Here is an 11,529-nt window from a genome sequence, read left to right on the forward strand (position 1 = left end):
ATGCTATATTCATCAAAACTCAGAAAGATAAGTACACTATCCTATACTAAATATTCGATTAGTGGAGATGTCAAATTCACCAAAGCTCAAAAGAGAAGTACATTATCCGATACTAAATATTCCATTTGTGGAGATACCATATTCACCAAAACTTATCAGATAAGTACACTATCCTATACTAAATATTCGATTAGTGGAGATCTCAAATTCACCAAAGCTCAAAAGAGAAGTACATTATCCAATACTAAATATTCCATTTGTGGAGATGTCATGTTCTCCAAAATACAGAAGTACACTATCCTATACTAAATATTAAATTGGTGGAGATGCCAAATTCACCAAGACTCGTATTTTATTTGTAGAAACGTCCTGTATTTATATTTTAATTTAATTAATAGATCATGTAAACAAAACCGCCCCGTACGGGTTAACAATAAAACCCAAGGGAGTCTTAGCACGAGGTCTGAAATCAGCAAAATCTCTGGGCCCAACTTTTTTAACCCCTTGGGCATCCTCCGACCGCACCAGGAAGAAGAGTTGATTTTAATAATAATTCAAGTCCTCGGTCCTGTGAGTCCTGCTCTTTGAAGAAATTTTTACACACTATGAAAATATTGTACTTATCTAAGTTGGGGCACAGCGGCGGAAAATCTATCCATTGAATTGTATAATATTGCAAAAATTAGCTCTGGACTGAGCTTAAATTAGAATTTCTTTTCTTTCTTTTTGTTAGCAATGGGTTAATATTTTGGTTTTGCAAAAACGGCCAATGTTGTGCGAAAAGTTATGACATGTGTCAACGACCCCATGCTGCTGTATTTTGCGATTTGTTTTTGCACATAATGAGTGCTAGATATGTGAAGTTCTGACAAAAGACTTTCCTTTTTGCAAATTTCCCATTTTTCTGCGGTTAACAATGATGGGTCCCGCGGTTTTTGTGTGCGAAAATCAAAGCTCTTTTATCTGTTGACTTTTGCCATTATTCTTAGTTTTTTTTTGTCAAGTATTTACCTTTGAAAATATTTTCCGGCAATGTAGGAAATATTTTTTCCCTTCAACACTTTTTGGAGACCTCTAAACAGAGGACAGGCGTTGGGAACTGCAAAAGTAATAGACTTTAACGGGGCCTCCAAAGGAATGACAATGACACTTCTTGTGAATGTGGAGCTGCTACTCCAGGACATGGCATGGCCCATCAGCATCATGGAAGACTTAAACGGGGCCTCCAAAGGAATGACAATGACACTTCTTGTGAATCAGAATATGGAGCTGCTACTCCAGGACATGGCATGGCCCATCAGCATCATGGAAGACTTAAACGGGGCCTCCAAAGGAATGACAATGACATCCGCACCAGGAAGAAGAGTTGATTTTAATAATAATTCCTGTGAGTTCTGCTCTTTGGAGAAATTTTCACACATTATGAACATATTGTAGTTATCTAAGTTGGGGCACAGCGGCGAAAAATCTATTCATTAAATTGTATAATATTGCAAAAATTAGCTCTGGACTGAGCTTAAATTAGAATTTCTTTTCTTTCTTTTTGTTAGCAATGGGTTAATATTTCTTGTGGTTGCAAATGAAGTAGTATAGTGAAAACATCAACATTCTGGCATCATATCTGAGGTGGCTCCAGACTTGGAAAACAAAGTACAGAAAGTAGGCATAAAGTGCAAACTACACCGTCTACTTCAGATTCTACAACAGATGATTGAGGTTTAAAGCTCCATGGAGCTGCTACTCCAGGACATGGCATGGCCCATCAGCATCATGGAAGACTTAAACGGGGCCTCCAAAGGAATGACAATGACACTTCTTGTGAATGTGGAGCTGCTACTCAGGACATGGCATGGCCCATCAGCATCATGGAAGACCTTGTGGCTGCAAATGAAGTAGTAGTGAAAACATCAACATTCTGGCATCATATCTGAGGTGGCTCCTGACTCGGAAAACAAAGTACAGAAAGTAGGCATAAAGTGCAAACTACACCGTCTACTTCAGATTCTACAACAGATGATTGAGGTTTAAAGCTCCAGAAGATTACTCCTAATAGAGACCCAGTCACCGTGGTTATAGGCATTTTACGATCTGTGAGAACATTGTTTGACCACTAAGTAGGATTACTAACACCACACTAAGTAAAACCTCACTTGCTAACAGGTTGCTCTAGTAAAAATAATTTACATTTTGTAACTATGTATAACTATAGCAGAATAAAAACAAGCTGGGTCCGTCCCTCCGGGAATTTTTTAGCCCCTAGTTTATTTGATCGTGATTAAAGAAAATCAGTACCTATGTACCTACCTAATTTGTTTAATATTCAGTTTATTATTATGATTTTTTGATTTTACTTTCCAGTATAACTATAGCAGAATAAAAATAGGTAAAAAAAAGAATAACAATAATAAAAACAAATGGATTTAGTAATTTTGTTGGCACGGATGAATGGGTCATAATCATCTTGTGGTATCAGATCTGCTTGTTGGATCTGAGAGTAGGTTAAAAAAAAAAGAATAACAATAATAAAAGAAAATGGATTTAGTAATTTTGTTGGCACGGATGAATGGGTCATAATCATCTTGTGGTATCAGATCTGCTTGTTGGATCTGAGAGTAGGTACCATCTAATATTTTCGAGAATGGGCTTCTTTTTTGCTTGAAATTTGCGATAAAGCTTGTGCGGTATATTGAGTCGCTCCTTTCAATCATTAAAATTGGAGAGATTACCATTGTAAATTAACTTATTGCTTGTTGGACATTAGAATAAAGAAAGATTATGAAAAGGAGGCACTTTATAGTATCTCTGAGGTATACTCGCAAAATTTGTGACAAGACTCTTCTGCTCCACTACAACGGATAAATTTTATGATTTGCTAATGTACTTGCATTTTATGTATAACCTCCCAAAGGCTCCCTGGTTCGAACACAGAGGATTAATTGAAAACAGACACAAAATCGCTCTTAAGGTGTGTCCACACATATAGTCGACGGCCGTCAATCGATGTGAATCGACTGAAAAGCTTGCATTTTACGTAACCTCCCAAAGGCTACCTGGTTCGAACACAGAGGATTAATAAGATTAATTGAAAACAGACACAAAATCGCTCTTAAGGTGTGTCCACACATATAGTCGACGGCCGTCAATCGATGTGAATCGACTGAAAAAGAAAAGAAATTGTTCTGTTACTCACCACCTCCGCTGCTACCGATATTGCACCAGGACTAATAAATCTAATAATTCTTATGTGGTCAATATCTCGAACAAAAAGAGGATAAAGATCTAGTAGGTAACCACCTACTCGCAGATACGCACTCGCGATAGCAATCCCTAATAACTAGAATATTGTTTTATTACTCACCACCTCCGCTGCTACCGATATTGCACCAGGACTAATAAATCTAATAATTCTTATGTGGTCAACATCTCGAACAAAAAGAGGATAAAGATCTAGTAGGTAACCACCTACTCGCAGATACGCACTCGCGATAGCAATGCCTAATAACTAGAATTACCTTCTGTTCAAATATTTACAAGATCAACAATCTACAATAATAGTATCGGTTTTCTCTGTAAGATTTATTAGAAATCTCCGATTGAATGGCATAACCAAGTAGGTAGGTAAGTAGGTATCTATTTGATAGTAAATTACTATTATTTACCTTGTTTTGTGGTTATATTAACAAATAACGAACAAACCACATTTCTCAAGTGAATTACAAATTTATAGTCAAATGCCTTTAGCCATTGATTGTCGCCACACAATACAAAGTTTTGTGGTTATATTAGCAAATAACGAACAAACCACATTTCTCAAGTGAATTACAAATTTATAGTCAAATGCCTTTAGCCATTGATTGTCGCCACACAATACAAATCTAATAAATCATGTTCCAGCCTTTATGTTTATGATATTTTATTTGAATGGATTACCTTATTCTCCTGGGTAGATTTGGGACTTTATTCAACGCTATACAACTTATTCATAACTTATGGGGGTAGTACATAATTCCATTATCATCAATGTATGTAGATATACCCAAAACCCAGCGGTACAAAAGTCACATATGAATGGAACTCTGAGGTTTGATATACGATGATAAACGACCTAATAAGCTGTCCCCCCCATAAACAGTTCTAGTGGCGGGTGTTGTAATAATGATAGTTTTGGCATATCCACATGTTTATGATATTGTATTTGAATGGATTACCTATTCTCCTGGGTAGATTTGGGACTTTATTCAACACTATACAACTTATTCATAACTTATGGAGGTAGTACATAATTCCATTATCATCAATGTATGTAGATATACCCAAAACCCAGCGGTACAAAAGTCACATATGAATGGAACTCTGAGGTTTGATACGATGATAAACGACCTAATAAGCTGTCCCCCCCATAAACAGTTCTAGTGGCGGGTGTTGTAATAATGATAGTTTTGGCATATCCACTATTTTTTATTATTATTTTAGAATCTCCGCTAAAATCAGCTTTTCTGATGAAATTCTATTTTCTGTTTTCATTTTTCCCCATGTTAGCCTCCGTTCCACTGTCGCCTTTGACTAGATTGGCCCATTGACCTTGTAATCAGTGGTTTTTACCATCACTAGTAAAAAAAATCTGGTGTGAACATCACACAACTTTCCTTATCCTATTGAATGATGCTTATTTGAGTGTTCTTTTACCTAAACTTTTACATAACTAGAATTACCTTCTGTTCAAATATTTACAAGATCAACAATCTACAATAATAGTATCGGTTTTCTCTGGAAGATTTATTAGAAATCTCCGATTGAATGGCATAACCAAGTAGGTAGGTAAGTAGGTATCTATTTGATAGTAAATTACTATTATTTACGAGAGACTACTACCTACTTACCTATGAGAGACAATGGTCTTTGAACAAATAGAGCAGGTCTGATGATGTGGGTAACTTGGTTTATTGATAGTTACATTTTCAAAGTGGGATATTGATAGCTATTAGGTACTTGAAAACCGCAAGTAACAAGTACCGATTTAACTATCTCCTCAGATATAAAGTTCATCTCTGCTTAGAAAACCTCAACAAGTTACAGATCTGCGTACCTACCTGTATCAGTAATACCTACCTACATTATACAAGAGTGGAGGTATCTAATAGGGGAACTTCCCATTTTGGGAGCCATCGGGCTTTTGGAGAACCCTTAAGAACTTTTTTTTTCAATGAAATTCTTTGTTTTGTGCTATAACTTCCGAACAGTTTGCCAGCTTTTGACAAAATTTGCCAAATGGGCTTAAAATCTAAAGAAAATCTGATTATTGCATTTTGGACTCGATTGGGCCTATGCGCCTCGATTGGGCCTATGCGACCTTTTTCTGAATGAGTTGTATACTGAGCCACCAATGACAGCCCCGAAGTTAGTTTTATTGTGGGTTCGTCTTCACAGTATTGATCGAAAGACCAGGGTCCAAATTTTGAGAACCCCTGACCATTTTTCTGGCATTACATTTTGGACTCGATTGGGCCTATGCGCCTATGAGGGCTCCATAGGGGACCTTTTTCTGAATGAGTTGTATACTGAGCCACTAATGACAGCCTCGAAGTTAGTTTTATTGTGGGTTCGTCTTCACAGTATTGATCGAAAGACCAGGGTCCAAATTTTGAGAACCCCTGACCATTTTTCTGGGAACTTTTCTGCCTGTACTCCAAATCGTACCCATGGGTAAGTTGGTAAGCTTGTGGCGAATGGTATCCAACCACAGTGTAGTGAATATGTTAAGTACCCCAAATGATCAGGTGGCAAGTTTGTGGTAATGTTACCTTTTACCGCAAGAAAGAAAAATCCTTTTTCAAACTGCCTTGGTGGCGTATAGCAGTTAAGAAACTTGTGGGGTAAAGAGGAGGACGCGAGTTCAATCCCAAGAATTAACCATATCTGAATTATTTAAAGAATGAACCTGGCCATTCTAATTAGCTCAAAGGGTTGCGGGTTCTATTCCCGTCCGGGGCGGATTTTATCCAAGATAGAGTTCGTTCTCTGAACGGCTGGCTTTTTCCTATCGTGGCTCCTGTTCTCTTCGATTTCGAGACGATAAGGCCAGCCACTCACCATCAGGTGGATCTGACGAAAGATACACCTGATCAGGTCTACCTGATAGTGTGTGTGGCTCATCAGGTATCAGGTATACCTGATAGTGAGTGGCTGGCCTAAGGTTTCAGTAGTTAAAGTTCTCTCTATCAAATCTCTATCTCTCATTTAAGAATTTGACCACACCCTGTATATTTTACGCTGAACCGTGTAACTTGATCCACCCTCATTCATTCACAATGTCCTTCTGTTCTCGAGGAAGATTGTGTTTTGGTCAGATTTTTTTACTGCTTCCTCTAACGCTGACAAGGGGGATACTTACTAAGTTTCGGCTTGACAACATTTATTTTGTCTTCTTCTTTTTTTTTTTTGAAAATCTGACAAACCACATGGAAAACCTTGAACAGACTCAGAGTAGGCGTTTCCCGATGTAAGAAAACGCTGGCTAAGTGGGGGTACTCGGAGGAAATTCAAGATCTATGTGACTGTGGCGAAAAACAAGACGAGGCCCATTTACTTGTCTGCAACATCATTTGCATGAGGGATAATTTATTCTTTTCTGCTTAATGTTGTTCATTTGAGAGTGAAAGCATTGGGCGATCTCACAATCATTGCGATAATCGCAGCATTTTCTCCTTAAGGAGCATAAAATAAAGCAGGAAGGGTCCTTTGATCTCTCTCTCTCTCTCTCTCTCATTGTTCCTTTTTACTTTCTATTACTAAAGTATAGAGAAGCTATACTAGTAATGAGAAAGTAGTGCAATCAGTCCAAATTTTCAAAATCGGGAAACGGGTGGAAATATCTGTCTTGGGGTCCCCTGATTCCAAAAAAGTGGTTTCTAGCCCATGGTCTGTACATAGGTAGGTATATATGTACGTACTACGTACGTACGTATTCCGCGTATCCGCAAATGTAAAAGAAAGTCGTGTGATGTTCACACCAGACTTTTTTTTTCGATGTGTCCTTTGGTCACATTTCTTTTTCACCCGTTTCCAATCCTCCTCCAATGCTGTCCATTTGAGTGTGAAAGCATTGGGCGATCTCAAAATCATTTGCGAGGGAGTGCGATAATCGCAGCATTTTCTTCTTAATGAGCATAAAATAAAGCACACAGGAAGGGTCCTTTGATCTCTCTCTCTCTCTCATTGTTCCTTTTTACTTTCTATTACTAAAGTATAGCGAAGCTATACTAGTTATGAGAAAGTATTGCAATCAGTCCAAATTTTCAAAATCAGGAAATGGGTGGAAATATCCGTTTTGGGGTCCCCTGGTTGGTTTTTAGCCCATGGTCTGTACGTACGTAATAATACGTAAGTATGCTGCAAATGTAATGGAAAGTCGTGTGATGTTCACACCAGACTTTTTTTTCGATGTGTCCTTTGGTCACATTTCTTTTTCACCCATTTCCAATCCTCCTCCAAGTGCTCCTGTCCCCGAGATTGATTTATTAGGGCTTCATTAACGTTTCTAACTACTCCCGCGTGTCCTTCTCACGTAATAATACGTAAGTATGCTGCAAATGTAATGGAAAGTCGTGTGATGTTCACACCAGACTTTTTTTTTCGATGTGTCCTTTGGTCACATTTCTTTTTCACCCGTTTCCAATCCTGCTCCAAGTGCTCCTGTCTCCGAGATTGATTTATTAGGGCTTCATTAACGTTTCTAACTACTCCCGCGTGTCCTTCTACTTGGGGAAAAGAGCCTACCTATGTAAGTACTGGGTGTCAAGTATTTACCTTTGAATGAGGAAATAGTTTCCGGCAATGTAGGAAATATTTTTCCCTTCAACACTTTTTGGAGACCTCTAAAATACTCTAAACAGAGGAAAGGCGTTGGGAACTGCAAAAGTAATAGACTTAAACGGGGCCTCCAAAGGAATGACAATGACACTTCTTGTGAATGTGGAGCTGCTACTCCAGGACATGGCCCATCAGCATCATGGAAGACTTAAACGGGGCCTCCAAAGGAATGACAATGACACTTCTTGTGAATGTGGAGCTGCTACTCCAAGTGTGATCTGTGATGTCCTTCTTCATTGTCCGCCTTGTTTTCATTTCCGATATTGTTTACACTTTTGAAGTGTGCAGAACCAGTGGGTGTCAAACTGGGGGGTCGAAGTCGTTGAAGAAGTGAGACTTTGAGCGGTGTGCTTGGGTGATGGCTTGAGGGCTCACACTAGTAGGTAGGAAAGTAATCCGTGAGTTGCATTCGGGTGTACTTGGTCTTTCGAAGAAGTATTTAGGCTATTTGATTTCACCATTATTTTTCTCAGTCCCTAGAAGGCCTGTTAAGTTGCGTGAAGTTGGTAGCCTGTCAAGTTTCATTTGACTTGTATAGGCTTTGTATAGCTTGATTTACAGGGCTGTGGTCACAGGCTGTTAGGAAATGGAATATTTCCTCCAACCTCCATGTCAATAAGTTGTGATTTCGACAACTTTTATGTTAGGTCATTTGAATCAAGGTCAATAAGTTTGAGAACCAATCATCTGCTCTTGAATTCCACGGAAGGATCAAATCAAAACCCTACCTTTTATCCCAATAAGATGGTGTGATCTGTGATGTCCTCATTGTCCGCCTTGTTTTCATTTCCGATATTGTTTACACTTTTGAAGTGTGCAGAACCAGTGGGTGTCAAACTGGGGGGTCGAAGTCGTTGAAGAAGTGAGACTTTGAGCGGTGTGCTTGGGTGATGGCTTGAGGGCTCACACTAGTAGGTAGGAAAGTAATCCGTGAGTTGCATTCGGGTGTACTTGGTCTTTCGAAGAAGTATTTAGGCTATTTGATTTCACCATTATTTTTCTCAGTCCCTAGAAGGCCTGTTAAGTTGCGTGAAGTTGGTAGCCTGTCAAGTTTCATTTGACTTGTATAGGCTTTGTATAGCTTGATTGACAGGGCTGTGGTAACAGGCTGTTAGGAAATGGAATATTTCCTCCAACCTCCAAGTCAATAAGTTGTGATTTCGACAACTTTTATGTTAGGTCATTTGAACCAAGGTCAATAAGTTTGAGAACCAATCATCTGCTCTTGAATTCCACGGAAGGATCAAATCAAAACCCTACCTTTTATCCCAATAAGATACGAGTAGGTATGTCTTCCTATTTTCTAACCTTCTTCATTAGTATCTGTAATTTAGGGGATTGAAATTCTAGATACTTGTCCAGAAATGAAATGGAGACAATTATATTAATTAATTTTGAATTATTGCTTTGGGGACACTGGACACGTTCATTATTTTAATTTATTTGTTATTTCCTATTGGACATTTTCTATTTTTTAATTAGATTACTTTTTCCCATAAATCTGATTGTTGTTGGTTTTATGTTGTGAGACGTGAAATAGCGGTCACAATTAAAATGAGTTTGACCACCATTCAAAATTGAAACCGTCTATTTACATATCTTTGTTCCTTACTCGTACATTTATAAATTTTATTGTTGTCTTCAAGAATTTAAAATTGTCAGCCTAGATTAGCTTGGTTGGTAGCGCATCTGCCTTATAAGCGCTAGGCTGCGGGTTCTATTCCCACCCGGAGCGGATTTTATCCAGAACGGATAATGTTCGTTCTTGGGACGATTGGCTTTCTTCTATCCTGTCTTCCTTCTCTCTCCGATTTCGGAACCATAAGACCTTAGCGGTTACAGTTCTCTCTATCAAACCTCTTAAATTTAATAATAATCATCCCGATTTGGACATGTGTAAGAGTCCAATCATCAGCAAATATGATATTATGAGCCCTCATATGTGTATCCAAATACCCGCCATACTCGTTGTTACTTAACTTCATTGGGGAATGGGCTATTTCTAAGCACGCTGCCTCTGCCTGCCTAGAAGCATGGAGACGTTACATTTCTGAAACATGTAGCCCCATCTAGCGGACAACTTTAGAAACTGATACGAAAGTACCATCCAGGTGTGCAGGTAATTATTGTTACTTCTTCCAGTACAGGGTGAGGTAAAAAGTCGAGCTGTTCGAAAACTTTGTGATTATAGGGTGTTTGAAAATATCGAAAAATTTGTCAAAAATGGTAGTTCTCAATTTCTTAAAAAAAAAAGTCATCTACTTTTATGGAGATGGGGATGCTACAATGACTACAATCACCACTTTGTTAACAAAGAGTTGTGAGCATTTTTTGTGGAGATGTTACCTATTTGTGATCCTCGGACTGATCCTACAAGTCTCATTTCTTATTTGTGATCCCTATTTGTGATCCTCGGACTGATCCTACAAGTCTCATTTCTTATTTGTGATCCTATAGGTAAGTCATATCTTATTTGCAATAGAATTACTCGATACAAAACAATAACACAAAATAATCACAATAATTACCACGAATTCGTTTGTACCGACCCGAATTAAATTGTTTTTATTATTGCTTCAATTTCATCTTTCTGATCTTATTTTTTTGTAATTGAAAAAAATAAAAGAGGGCAGGTGAAAGGTGAAATAGATATGTGGAATGCTCATACTCACACTTTAATTCGAGATCAGATCAGAATTAGATAGGAACCCGATTGTCGGACCATACCTATTCAATTAGAATTTGTTTTTGGGGTTCAAGATAGACAATACTCAAAATAGGAGATCATGTAGTTGTTGTTGTATTAGCATCATACATCGACCTCCTCTGCCGTCCTCAGGTCAAGGAAGCGTGCCGCCTCCGTTGGGTCCGTCCAAAGTGTGGTGACGTCCAGGTTTGTGGGTGCTGCTGGACACTGGAATAGATGTTTCACATCGTGGGGCCCGGTGTTGCACTTCGGGCATGAGTTTGACGTTACTCCATCTATCCTGGACATGTAGCTGTTGAGTAGGCGGCACCAACCCATCACCTCATCTCATCTCATCGAGATCATGTAGTACCTAACGCAGCCTATTGAAAAAACAGCCCAAGTTTATCGGCACTTCAAATGAAGCTTATAAACTGACTTTTCTTATAATCTGCCTCGCTCTCGGTAGTAATAGAAGATCTACCCTACATTACTTCATTTTCAAACGTTCCTCGTCCATTGTTGTTCGTTAGACTCCAAGTCTCACGCAAAACGAGATCTTTGTCCAACAATGGACGAGGAACGTTTGAAAATGAAGTAATGTAGGGTAGATCTTCTATTACTACCGAGAGCGAGGCAGATTATAAGAAAAGTCAGTTTATAAGCTTCATTTGAAGTGCCGATAAACTTGGGCTGTTTTTTCAATAGGCTGCGTTAGGTACTACATGATCTCGATGAGATGAGATGAGGTGATGGGTTGGTGCCGCCTACTCAACAGCTACATGTCCAGGATAGATGGAGTAACGTCAAACTCATGCCCGAAGTGCAACACCGGGCCCCACGATGTTACATGATCTCCTATCTTGAGTATTGTCTATCTTGAACCCCAAAAACAAATTCTAATGGAGCAGTTGCAGTTGGGTAAAAATTATGAATAAAAGGTCGATTCCTACGTAAAAAGTTGTGAAAAATCC

The sequence above is a fragment of the Diaphorina citri genome, unplaced genomic scaffold (genome assembly GCF_000475195.1).
Source record: "Diaphorina citri unplaced genomic scaffold, Diaci psyllid genome assembly version 1.1 scaffold555, whole genome shotgun sequence".
NCBI lineage: Eukaryota > Metazoa > Arthropoda > Insecta > Hemiptera > Psyllidae > Diaphorina > Diaphorina citri.